This window comes from Colias eurytheme, chromosome 2 (genome assembly GCF_061535395.1).
Source record: "Colias eurytheme isolate Ceu_HAF_F1 chromosome 2, ilColEury1 Martin Lab GWU primary, whole genome shotgun sequence".
Taxonomy (NCBI): Eukaryota; Metazoa; Arthropoda; class Insecta; order Lepidoptera; family Pieridae; genus Colias; species Colias eurytheme.
The window spans coordinates 3,075,001-3,082,500 of record NC_142981.1 but is presented as its reverse complement, the minus strand read 5'-3'; positions in this window follow the sequence as shown (position 1 = coordinate 3,082,500).

Genomic DNA, 7,500 nt, shown 5'->3' with positions numbered 1-7,500 from the left:
GAATGTGTGTGTGAGTGTGTGTGTATGTGTGCGTGTGCGTGCGTGTAGGTGTGTGCGTGTGTGCTAGTGCTTGTTTAAAAAACCATTTATTTTAGATATTTCATTAGCAAAGCGTTGTTTAGAGAGTAGGAAAATGTCAGCACTTGTGTACTCTGCGTTGTATACACGCATAATGCGATTTAACACACCGTTTCGTGCATAATTAGTATTAACTTTAGGGATGTAAAATAAGTTAGTCTGGCGCGTACGAAAACCGGGTACATTCAATTGCATCGATTCAAGCAATTCTGAGCAGTCAATGTGGTTATTCCATAATGCGTGAAGCAACATTAGATCACTTCGTTTACGTCGTATTTCTAGCGGTTCTATTTCGTAGCGGACACAAGCTTCATCATAGCTGTCAAAATAAGTAAAGTTTTTAAAGCTTAAAAACCTGAGAAACCTTTTTTGTATTGATTCTATTCTATCTATGTATACGGCGTAGCTGGGAGACCAAATACTCGACGCGTAGACGAGTATGCTTCGAATATAGGCCGAATATTTTTTTTTTTTTTTTTTTTTTTTTATAATAACCCTGGCAATAGGGCAGGCGACTCACTTGGTGGTAGGTGATAGACGCCGCCCATGACGATCACAGCGTTAGGAACACTGCGATCGTATTGCCGGCTTTAAGAAGGATATTGGTTTTTCAGGAAGGTGTAGGCTCTTTGTTTGAAGGTTCCCATGTCGTACTGGTTGCGGAACACGGAAGGTGGTAATTTGTTCCACAGGAGTGTGGCTCGGGGCAGGAAGTGCCGTGAGAAACGCACGGTTGACGAGCGCCATGCATCCAGGTGGTGTGGATGATATTTTTGCTTGTGTCGGGCAGTGCGGTTGTGGAATTCTGCAGGTGGTATTAAGGCAAATAGTTCCTCAGAACACTCCCCGTTGTATATGCGATAGAATACGCATAGAGTCGCAACATCGCGCCTCAAAGCCAGAGGATTCAGCCGATCGGTGAGCTCAGGTAGGTCGACAATGCGGCAGGCACGACGCTGAAGGCGGTCAAATGGAAGTAACTGATACTGGGGTGCTCCAGCCCATAGGTGAGAACAGTACTCCATGTGTGGCCGAACTTGAGCCTTGTAGAGTAGTAGGCGATGAGCTGGCGTGAAGTACTGTCTCGCTCTTGCGAGCACCCCAAGTTTCTTAGAGGCTAATTTAGCCTTGTCTTCCAGATGACCGCGGAATTGTACGTCACTCGCAATGTCGATACCGAGAATTCCGATGCATGGCGTGGCTTTGAGAGGAGTGTTCTGGAATGTAGGTGACACTGCAAAAGACCTCTTTTTAGCTGAGAATGCGCAAACTTGCGTCTTTGAGGGGTTAAACTGGACGAGATTGTTTTGGCCCCAAATTGAGACTTCTTCCAGAGATTTCTCAATTTTAGACACAAGTTGTTTTCGATGCTCATCCACTTGGTCCTGAGAGAGATTTGCAAGACCGGTATATGCGGCGTCGCCCGTGCTATCATCAGCATAACAATGTATGTCACGTACTTGCAACATATCATTAATATGCAAAAGGAATAGCGTCGGCGACAGCACGCAACCCTGTGGAACACCAGCATTCACAGGCAAGGATTCTGAGCATGTTCCGTCGACAACGACCTTAATGCTTCGTGCCTTGAGAAAGCTGGCTATCCAGTTGCATAATCTCTCAGGTAGTCCGTATGAAGGCAGCTTGGAAAGGAGCCCTTTATGCCACACCCGATCAAATGCCTTGGCCACATCTAAACTAACTGCCATGGCTTCCCCCTTACTCTCAATTGCAGATGCCCATCGATGGGTCAGATAAACTAAAAGATCACCAGCTGAGCGATTTCGACGGAAACCGTACTGGTGGTCGCTTAAAAGCTGATGATCTTCTAGATACTGTAACACCTGGGAATTTATGATGGATTCCATCACTTTTGAGAGTAAGGAGGTAACCGCGATCGGCCTGTAGTTTTTCGGGTCAGAGCGGGTGCCTTTCTTCGGTACAGGGTGGATCAGGGCGGACTTCCAAGTGCTTGGGACTATGCTAGAAGTGTAAGAGCATCGAAACAGACGCGTAAGAATTGGAGCTAATTCGGGAGCACAAGATTTGAGAACTATTGCAGGGATTCCGTCTGGCCCATTCGACTTATGGATATCGAGTGAAAGAAGAGCTCTACGTACTGCGCGTTGTGTGAATTTCACGTCAGCCATTTTGCTGTTGCAGTATGGGATGGAGGGTGGAACTCTTCCTTCATCATTCAGGGTCGAATTCGACGCAAAGAGTGTGGCCAATGTATCGGCTTTCTCGTTTGCAGTGTGGGCCAGAGTGTCGTCATCCCTACGTAGAGGAGGAAAGGATGACTTGCAGAAGTTCCCCTGAACGGCTTTGGCAAGTGACCAAAAGGCACGTGTGCCAGAGGGGTAGCGTGCAAGTCTCTCGCCGATTCTTCGGACGAACTCTGCTTTAGCTTTTTGGATGCTCTTCTTGTACTGTCGGGAGGCAGCATTAAACCTTTTTTTAAGATCCTTAGCATTAGAGTCCTTTCTTGCTATGGCTTCTACCCAGGCCTGATAACGTTCCTGTTTAAAACGGGATGAATTTTTGCAGGATTGTCCAAACCAGGGTTGGGACTTGCCGCCGACGGGTACCACGGAGTAAGGAATAAAGAGTTCCATACCTTGCGTGACCACATCAGCGACTAAGTCAGCGCAAGCATCAGCGTCCTCGGATGCAAAGCAAATCTGACTCCATGGGTAGGAAGCAAAAAAGGTCCGCATCCCGTCCCAATCTGCCGATCTATAATGCCAGACATGACGGTAGCTTGCAGGTCTAGGTCGGAGTTTTCGTGCTACAGGCACAGTACTCCGCACCAGGCAGTGATCGGAAGACCCTAGTGGCGCTTCAACTGCAACATGGTAGTCATCAGGATGAGATGTTAGTAAAAGATCTAAAAGGGATGGTATTTGGTCCTCCACGTCAGGAATCCTAGTGGGTGTGGAAACGAGCTGCGATAGGCCGTATGACAGTACAAAGTCGTGAAAAGTTCGACCCGCATAATCTGTGGTTCTTGATTTCAGCCAATCAGTATGGTGGGCATTAAAATCGCCAAGGACCACTATTTCGGCGGAGGGGACTTTCTGCAGAAGTTCATCAACCGTGTCTTGGATGTGCTCGATGAGGCGATTAGTTTCGGCATTTCCGCTATGACTCCTGTAAATGCATGCATAAATGCGGGGGTGATCACCGCAGTCGACGCGTAGCCATAGTATGGACAGGTTACCCTCAAGGATACCAAGGCGACGGCAACAAATATCCTCTCTAGCGTAGACGCAAACACCAGCACGCGGTAAAAATAAGTGTTCCAGCGTGTATCCCGGGTAGTTTAAGTAGGAAGTATCAGCAGGAGAGGAGATCTGTGTCTCCGTCAAAAAGAGTAAAGCCGGCTTAGCCGTCTCGAGATGTTGGTGGACGGCAGTTAGGTTTGAATGAAGTCCCCTAATATTGCAGAAGTCCACAGATAGTAATGTGGTAGGGGTTGCCAATATAGGCTTACCTTTTTTTTTGGTGGCAGTATAAAATAGCGGAATTTTGCCCCCCCCAGAATACGTGGGGCAGTCCGAGCGTGAACACTCAGAGAGGGATTCTCCAGCATCATTGATGCTAGTACCCTCCTGGGGTAATTTTATATTTAATCCCGCTGCCATTTTGATTGTTTGAAGGGGGTAGGGATGGAATAGGATGGGACTATTGAAGGGAAGGAAAGAAGACGGGAATAAGGGAGAGGGGTGGGAGGGATAGGGATGGGGATTAGGATAGGGATACGGGCCTCCGGCCCCCCCACTCACCGAACGAAACACAGTAGTAGCTACTATTTCACGCCGGTTTTTTGTGGGGGTGTGGTATCTTCTGTGGGGGTGTGGAATATAGAGATTTTATACAATTTATGCTGTTAAAATCTTTACATGATCGCTTTATGAAACCAAGTTGTTTATAGGCTTTATTTACAATGATGTCAATATGTTCCGACATAATCAATTTTGAATCTAGCGATACGCCTAGATCACGTACACAGTTCACTTCTTTTATCAAAACATCGTTTATTTTATATTCAAAGTTTATTGGATACTTTTTCCTACTAAAAGTGATTTTTTGGCATTTATTAACATTTACACTTATACGATTCTTAATATAATATGCTGCCAGTCTATCTAAGTCACTTTGAATTAGGCGGCAGTGTTCGACGGATTCAATTCCGTAGTAAATTTTTTTGTCATCAGCGTACATTAAGTAGCGCACGTGTTGTATGCAGGTAAATATGTCAAATAAGTAGGCATTGTACAGCAATGGCCCGAGAATAGATCCTTGGGGTACCCCAGATACTATGCCCACAAAGTCACTCCTAGCAGAACCCAAAACTACCGCCTGTGTTCTGTTTATTATGTAAGAACAAATCCATCTGTGTAGGTCACCTCTTATACCAAGTGCGTAAAGTTTATTTTGAAGAATAATGTGATCGACACGATCGAAAGCTTTTTCAAAGTCCGTGTAGATTACGTCTACTTGCCGTCCATTGTTCATTTCATCAAAAGTATAATTAATTAAAACGGATAAGTTAGTGACAGTGGAACGTTTTTTCATAAAGCCATGCTGCTGAGGTGGTATAAATTTATAGACAAGTGGTGAGATGCGTTTATGAATAACGATCTCGAAAATTTTACCTAACGAATTCAGGATAGATATAGGCCTGTAGTTTACAATCTGGTTTCTTGGTCCACTCTTATGTATTGGAACTATAAGTGCCTCTTTCCACTTGGCAGGAAACTCTCCATACCGGTTGACAGACAAATTAAAAATAATAGACAAAGGAAAGCATAAAGAATCAGCACATTTTTTTAAGAACACTGGGGGTATTCCATCACTACCAGCGCCTTTATTTGTTTTGAGACTTTTTAAAATATGTTTAATTTCAGTTGCGTCTATTTTAATTTGAGAAATCAATTCATTGTTCAAGCAAGACGATGGAAGGAGGTAATTTTCATAAGAGTTAGCAGGAAAGCAAAAACGCTTTCGAAATGCTGGCTAAAAGCAGAACATACTTCAGTCGCGTTGTTGTAGCTGCTATTCATATAGGTCATAGTATTGGGGTAACCTTTATTATTCTGTCTAAGTGATTTTATGTGCGTCCAGAAGCTTTTTGGGTCTTTACTAATATACTCTTGCATGCGGTCTACATAATGTTTGTAGCATTTCTTTTGCAACATTTTTTGCCTAGAACGAAGCAAACAAAATTCATCAAAATCTAAAGGGTTCCCGTGCTGTTTCCATTTTTTGTGAGCCTTTAATTTATCCCGCACAACATGAATAAGTGGCTTACTGTACCAGTTAGGGAATTTAAGTGCTGTTTTTCCCTTGGTCTTAGGTGTAAAAAGGGTGATTTGAGCATAAAGTCTCTGATAAAATACATCTACTATTTCGTTTATATTATTACCAACCAAAATTTTAGACCAGTCAGTTTTAGACAAATTAACGTTTATCACAGTAAAATTAGACCGATGGAAGTTGTACCGCGGCTTGCAGGCTTTCTTCATGCATTTTAAGGTTAAATCTTTAGTGTCGATTTCTAAGCACGGATGATATGAGTCCTCAGGTACGAGTGGTTGTGAAGCTCTAAGGACCTCGACTTGAAAATTGCAAAATATTAGATCAAGAGTATTGTGCGCGATATTGGTAAAAAAATTAAACTGTTCCAGTCCGGATAGGTTACATAAGTCTAAAAAATCGCTACAAGCCATTTGTAAGTCTACTGAACCCCTTTTCAATTGAGTACAACCGTGTTCGGACCATTTTACATGCGGAAAGTTAAAATCCCCAAGTAATAATACATTATCATTCGGGTTATCAAGTAAGAAGTTGGAGAGTAATGAGGTGAAAGCCGCGACAGTTCTAGCTTGGTTTTTATCAGGAGGTATGTAAACGGCACCAATATGAAGGCATCGACGATTTTCAGATCCCAAAATGTTTGAGGGTATAGTAATCCATAGCGATTCACAATCGTCGGTAGACTTCACAGACTTTTCTTGAGCGATCATAGATTTTTTACAGCAGATCATAACGCCACCTCCAGTTTTTTTGCCAGAAAGATTCAGGTCACGATCATATCTAAAAATGTCATAGCGATCATCACATAACTCTCCATTATAGAAACTGTCAGTTAGCCAGGTTTCGATTGCAACAATGACGTCATAATCATGAGATAGAACATTCAATTTAAAGTCCTCAATCTTCGTACGCAGACCACGAACATTTTGGTAAAATACATTTGGTGCATTAGCCATTGATATGTTGTACTATAAAATTCAGAAATATCGCAATACATAATATAATCCTATCCCATATACATAATATATTATTCAACGCTATGCATAAAAGCACTATCTCAAGTGTAATTATGATGTATAGTGTAATGAGTAAAGTGTGAGTTTGATTACAATGCATATTCAAAAAACAAGAAAAATCAATATTTAAATTATACGTAGAGGTTAATACACTAGGACAAAAAATAGCAAAAGTAAATTCTAAGCAATTTTCGACAAGTCCTTTTTTGACGCTATAGATAAAGCTGGCGATTCCTCGTTTTTTCTTAAAAAAATATGGCAGTTCCTCACCCAGACAAATTTGTAAGACTTTTTTGCAGCAATATCCTTAGTTTCTTTTAGAAGGACTTTGTTATTGGGGGTCAAGTGATCGAAGACGTAGAACCTGGTTGACTTGCCGGCAAAACCAATATCCTTCGTTGTAATACCCTTAGTTTTCCGTAAGCCTGATAGAACCCTGTCTTTTAAGTTACGGTCCTTTAATTTGATGACTAGTGATCTAGGGCGATTGGGAATGCTTTTGAACGGTTGAACTCTGTGGGCAAATTCTACATCTTCCGTAGACAATTTAACTCCAGCGTGATTAGCAATTTCTGTAATTAACAATTTAGGGTTTTCGTTCGATAGTTCTGGCAACCCAATGACTTCAATATTCGATTGACGACACCACTGTTGCTGCTTGTTTAGCGAGTTATGGAGTTCCGTAATCTGATTGTCCCTTTCAGTGATGTCAGCCCTCATTTTAATAATTTCTTGCTTTAGGTCACAGTGTTCATTTTGAAGAATCTGATAGGAATTTTCGATATTTTTTACTTGTGATGACACAGCCTTTATTTCATCTTTTATCTGGTGAAGGATGGTGCTTTTAATTTCCGCCACTATTTCCTCTTTAATACTTTTCAGTTTGATGTCAAGTAATTGTTCCAAGTGAGGCATCAGGTCAGGTGTTATTTGAGAGGGAATCGTTCCAGAGTTTTCCGTTGTAGGTATGGCTTTATCCTTAGCTTTTGAGTGCATAGCCGGCAGGTTCAAATTTGTTTGAGTTGCAGCTTTAATGCTACGAACGGGCGTGTCGCTATTGTCACCCACCTTTCGCTGGGCTACTGCA